Source organism: Cotesia glomerata, linkage group LG3, assembly GCF_020080835.1.
Source record: "Cotesia glomerata isolate CgM1 linkage group LG3, MPM_Cglom_v2.3, whole genome shotgun sequence".
Classification (NCBI taxonomy): Eukaryota; Metazoa; Arthropoda; class Insecta; order Hymenoptera; family Braconidae; genus Cotesia; species Cotesia glomerata.
This window is the reverse complement of record NC_058160.1, coordinates 20,699,021-20,705,302: the sequence shown is the minus strand read 5'-3', so window position 1 is coordinate 20,705,302 and position 6,282 is coordinate 20,699,021.

The window sequence follows — 6,282 nt, the reverse complement described above, 5'->3', positions numbered from 1 at the left end:
TAATGGAGATTAATTTAACACTTTAAAAATTGATTTAGTGCGTTAGAACAAGAAAAAAACATCAAAATGGGTCAAAAAATTTTCCTGTCCGTCATGTATCAAACTCTGAAAACACTATAACTTGCGAAACAATGCATTAATTGAGTTGAATTTTTTTTTTTTTTTTTAATTCTTTAAAAGAATTGTAAGTCACCGAATGCGAATGGCTAGGTAATTCAGTGTCGTTAATGTACAATTAATAAAATAAAGCAAAAACCAGAAGACTGTATATCGATATATATTGTGTACATTTATCCCACTAGAGGTGCTTGCGCATTATCGTGGTATTTTAGCTGTTTTATATATTTCTTTTTCACATTCTTTATTTTATTAATTTTTCATAATTGAATGAGCATTATGAGCCGTGCACTTTTGGATTTTCCAAACTTTTTTTAATTTTTGCATCACTATATGATGTACAAATATAATATTGATATGAATGAATAGGTTATTACTAGGGCCGAGAATTTAGTTTTTTTAAAAGAGAGAGACAAAAGATAGGTGTAGCCAAGCGTTCTGATTGGTCATAATAAATTAATTGTTTTTTGTTTTTCGCAATCAAGTGAAGACAGCAGCTTGAAGAAAAAATAAAAATTAGATTGCTAATCCAACATGAAAATATGAAAAATATGTCAAAAAAAACAGGTTGGTTTTCAGATGTAAAGGTGCTTGTAAACAAATACAAGTCTGTACTGCTCAGATAAATAAAGAAGAGAATTTGAAGCACAGTGTTGTGACTAAAATGTTTAATGAAATTAATTTAAAGAGAACAGTAAACAAGCTGGCGATTTCGCTCAAGATCGCGTAAAAGAATTGGTCCCGGCCTCACTGGTAATTTTGCTGGGGATCGCACTGACGGTCTTTTGAAGGTCTCACTGGAGGTCTCGCTAGAACTCTTGCCGATGGTCTTGCTGGAAATCACGCTGACGGTCTTTTAGAGGTCTCGCTGACGGTCTCGCTAAAGATCTTGCTGGAGATCGAGCTGATGGTATTGCTAGGAGTTTCGCTGGTAATTTTGATGGCGATCACGGTGATGGTATCGCTGGAGATCACGCTGACGGTCTCGCTGGAGATCACGCTGACGGTCTTTCTGGAGATCACACTGACGGTCTCGCTGGAGATCACACTGACGGTCTTTCTGGAGGTCTCGCTGGAGATCACGCCAACGGTCTCTAAAGGTCTCGCTAAAACTCTTGCTGACGGTCTCGCTGGAGATCACGCTGACGATCTTTCTGGAAGTCACGCTGGTGATTACGCTGACGATTTTTCTGAAGATCTCGCTGCCGGTGACGCTGATAATTTTGTTAGCGATCACGGCGATGGTATCGCTGGAGATCACGCTGACAATCTTTCTGGAGGTCTCGCTGGAGATCACGCTGACGGTTTTTCTAAAGGTCTCGCTGGTGACCACGCTGACGGTTTTTTTGAGAGTCTCGCTGGAGATCACGCTCACGATCTCGCTGGAGATCACGCTGACGATCTTTCTAGAGGTCTCGCTGGTGATCACGCTGACTGTCTTTCTGAAAGTCTCGTTGGAGATAACGCTGACGATCTTGCTGGAATCACGCTGACGATCTTTCTGGAGGTCTCGCTGGTGATCACGCTGACGGTCTTTCTGGAAGTCTCGCTGGAAATCACCAGCGAGACCTCCATAAAGATCGTCAGCGTGATCTCCAGCGAGATCGTCAGCGCGATCTCCAGCGAGATCGTCAGCGTGATCTCCAGAAAGACCGTCAGTGTGATCTTTAGAAAGACCGTCAGTGTAATCTCCAGCGAGACCGTCAGCGTGATCTCCAGCGTGACCGTCAGCGCGATCGCCAGCAAAATCACCAAGCGAGACCGGCAGCAATACCATTAGCACAACTTCCAGCAAAACGACCTCCAGTGAGACCGTCAGCGAGACCTCTAGAATAACCGTCAGCGTGATCTCCAGCGAGACTGTCAGCAAGAGTTCTAGCGATACCATTAAAAAGAACGTCAGTGTGATCTCCAGCAAAATTACCAGTGAGACCGGGAGCAATTCCTTTACGCGATCTTCAGCGAAATTGCCAGCTTGTCACTGTTCACTTTAAATTAATTTTATCGAACATTTTAGTCCCAACACTGTGCTTCAAATTCTCTTCTTTATTTATCTGAGCATTACAGACTTGTATTTGTCTCCAAGCATCTTTACATTTGCAAACCAACCTATTTTTTTTGACATATTTTTCATATTTTCATGTTGGATTAGCAATCTAATTTTTATTTTTTCTTCAAGCTGCTGTCTTCACTTGATTGCGAAAAACAAAAAACAATGAATTTATTACGACGAATCAGAACACTTGGCTACACCTATCTTCTGTCTCTCTCTTTTAAAAAAACTAAATTCTCGGCCCTAGTTATTACTAAAAATATAGGTCAAATAAAAGTTGTTTTTTATTTCATTTTCAATTTTATTTGTAAAGAACTAGGAAGCTTAAATAAAAAAGAGAATACATGTGAACGTATAAAAATAAGTAAAACTAAGATGAGAAGATCTTGAATAAAACCTGCTGAGATATCTTATACAAGAGCTCAGACCCAGTGACTCTGTTAAAAGTAAGCGAAATATATATAAGGAGTTTTAAAGTAAAAATCGTCGATGTCCAAAACAAATCCAAGGGTTCATGATTCCCTTGAGATTCATACGGTACTTCAACCACCGGCGCTACCGGCATCTTTGTTCAACTGGCTTTTCTTTATACCCGTAACTTAATCCACTTCAACTTCTCAAAAGAAAGTGAATTTATATACCAGTGTAAGTATACATATTGCAATGAACCGCTAGCTAACTAAAAAGGAATGTTATGGATAATTCTTTTCCGTAAAGTAGAGAACAGATTTCACTAAAAACGAATGTAAAATTTTTCGATGAGATACATCGATAAAAATCTTAAAATTCATGTGCATAGATAAACGTTCCTTTTTATATTATTCATACAATTTCCAAGTAGATAACTGGATGATTTTCGAGAATTTTTTATTCAGTACAAGGTCATACAGAAATGAACTTTAACAATCAATGGTTATTGATTTATACATGAAAATTATATTTAATTGCATAGCATGCTTTAGTTTCTATGATATACTGCAAGCGTAAACTACATATTGCGTGTTTTCTACTTTTGCTAAATGTATTTTGCTAACTGCGTTTATCTTGAATCATCTCAACGAATTTTATTAATATAGTTAATAAGCTATCTTGTCTAATAAATCGCATTTTAAAAAGAACAGATAGCACATTTTTGCTTTCAGCAAATATTTTATTGAAACTTTTTTTTACTGATGAGATACGAACCTTGATAGCTACAATATTTATCATTATTATTGATATTATGCCACGGAAAAAAATAAATAGTAAATGCAACATGATGCAGTCTTGGTAAATAAACATGATGACATCATGTTGCAGCCACATGATTTGTCACGTTTCGGCTACATGACAATCATGTTGCGGTAGCATGAAAAAATCATGTAGCAGCAACATGATTTTCATGTTTCGGCTACATGACAATCATGTTGTGGTAGCATGACAAAAATCATGTGGCAGCAACATGATTTTCATGTAGCTTTAATAGCATAAAATTAAGCTGCAACAACTAAATATTTGTGGTTCAAAAAAATTATTTATTATCAAGCAACTAGATTTTTTCGGATTTATAATATTGCAGATGCAATAGCGAACGATATTTTTCTTGTCATGTATGGTATAACACCGATAACACTTAATAGTCATTATCATGCGTGAAATGTAAAAATAAATAGTCACGCTAATTGTGTAAGGAGCCTTAATCTTTTACCTCTAATTGTACCTTCTCTATCGATAAAAAAAGGCTTGAATTATGTTGCAACAAGACACTTAATTTGAAAATAATAACAATTAATAATAATCTAATTACTTTTACCACAAACCAAAGCTATTGGCAATAAAATTGTATATAATTTGAATAAACAAAGATATCGTTCGAAAATAGTACAATTCGATAATTTACTCTTATTTTCATCTGCAAAAATTATAAATCCTAAAAAACCTAGTTACTTTATAATAAATAATGTTTCTGAAGCATAAATATTTAGTTGTTGCAGCTTAATCTTGTGCTATTAAGGCTACATGAAAATCATGTTTCTGCCACATGATTTTTCTCATGTTACCTTAACATGATTGTCATGTTGCCGAAACATGATAAATCATGTAGCTGCAACATGATTTCATCATGTTCATGTACCAAGAATGGATCATGTTGCATTTACTATTTACTTTTTGCCATGTGTGATTTAACCGAAATTGAAGTATTATTATCAAAATCTCACCAACACATACACGGAAAAAACAACATTTAACTGATTTCCATGTCGGATGGAACCTAGTTCCATCTATAGTGAAAAAATGTACAGATGGTTACTACTTCTATGTAAATTGTAGTAAGGACAATCTTCGTTAAACTGAGTCCCATCTCGGATTGAACTGAGTTAAACGAAGATTGTCCCCATATTACATGAAGTACCATCTGTATTTATAGATGGAACTAGGTTCCATCCGACATAGAAACCAGTTAAATGTTGTTTTTTCCGTGTACGTGTGCGCGCCATTCTTTATTAATAATGTTTATAGAAAATTATCTTCCTGTTTACCAACTACCATATTTAGAAAGTAATTTTATACATTGTTCTACGGCGATATTATGTTATACAACCACCAGTTCTTGACAAAAAGACTACGAGCACAGATTAGTTTTATGACATTTTCCTCGCTGAAAGCCATTTCATCTTAAAAATATTATATTGATAATAAAGTAGCTTTTTTTGCAGTTGTTAATTGCAGTTGAAATTATAATTAATTAAATTATTAATGAGTTGTATTTACTGAAATCATACAACCTTTATTAAAAAAAAAAAAAAAAAAAAAGTGTGTGTGTACTTATGTACGCACGTTAGAAGTTATACTTCTTTGACGTAACAAGATAAAAATCTTTCGAAATATTTTATCTATCGCGTTATCCTACGTTTGTAGAAAAAACGACACTAATAATAAAAAAAAAAGGTATTTAATACATTGAAAGTTTTATTATAACGCATTGTCTAGTTAAATAAAGTTTATTTAAATATCATAAAAAAATTATTTCTACATAATTAAAAAAATCTGGAAATTGGTTGAGCGTGCAGGTCAACCCTAGAACTTACTGCTAAGTTTGAATTTCAAGCACCTCAAAATGTGTTTTTTGATTAATATTTGAGCTTTTCAAGCTCAAAGCGCAGTTTTTCACATTTTGAGCTCCTCGAGCACCAAATGTATTTATTGAACAACTGTTACTTTTGAATGCGTCGTTCGATTTTGTTTTTTGAAAAAGCATTCGGTGCAGTTTTTAAAGCACAAAAAAAAAATGTATAAGTTTTTATTGATCGGTTGAAGAAACTGGAAAATATCTTTAAAAAATATCGAAAAAAAAATTTTGTGAATTTCTATTAAACAACTATAACTTTTAATTGCGTCGTTCGATTTTCATTTTAAAAAAAGCTTTCAACGCAGTTTTTAACCCTTCGTTGGTCGTGTCTTTTTTAGTTTCTCGCTCGCACTATAGCGAGTCTCTATAGGTTGAGCAGTTGTTAGGCGGCGATTCGCTCATAGCGCGACCAACGAAAGGTTAAGCAAAAAAATGTCTACATGGTTTCATTATGATTTTTTCGTACGCTTTAAAGTTATTTTTAAAAAATATAAAAATTCAAATTTTTAACTTCCTGCTAAGAAAATTGAAAATTTTCAAAAATCGGGAAGTTATTGGCTTTACCCCGTTTTTCGAAAATCGAGTTTTCATCAGATCTCGACGTTTTGAGGTCCTAGGAAGCTTTCCTGACTATTCCCGCGAGGGTGTCACTATGTCTGTGTGTGTGTATGTGTGTGTGTGTGTGTGTGTGTGTGTGTGTGTTTTTCTCCCTTAGGGGGGGGGGAATCCTTTTTACGGATTCTAGGCATAGTTGTTTGGCCTGGATATGTGGCGACTCGACGCAGCGTCATACTAAAACTCGACACTAACGCCCCTACCCACTAAACCCTAAACCCCTTTTCCTTCTTTCCTCTAATCCCTCATAGAAACCGCCGTCAGGCATTACTTCGTGAAGGGAGGATCTAGCTACTGCTCTTCCTTCTGGTGGCTAAGGTGTTAACTACCTTCCTTCTATCTTCTGCTATTTGCTCTTCTTCTTTCGGTGGAACGCAAGTCTTTAAGG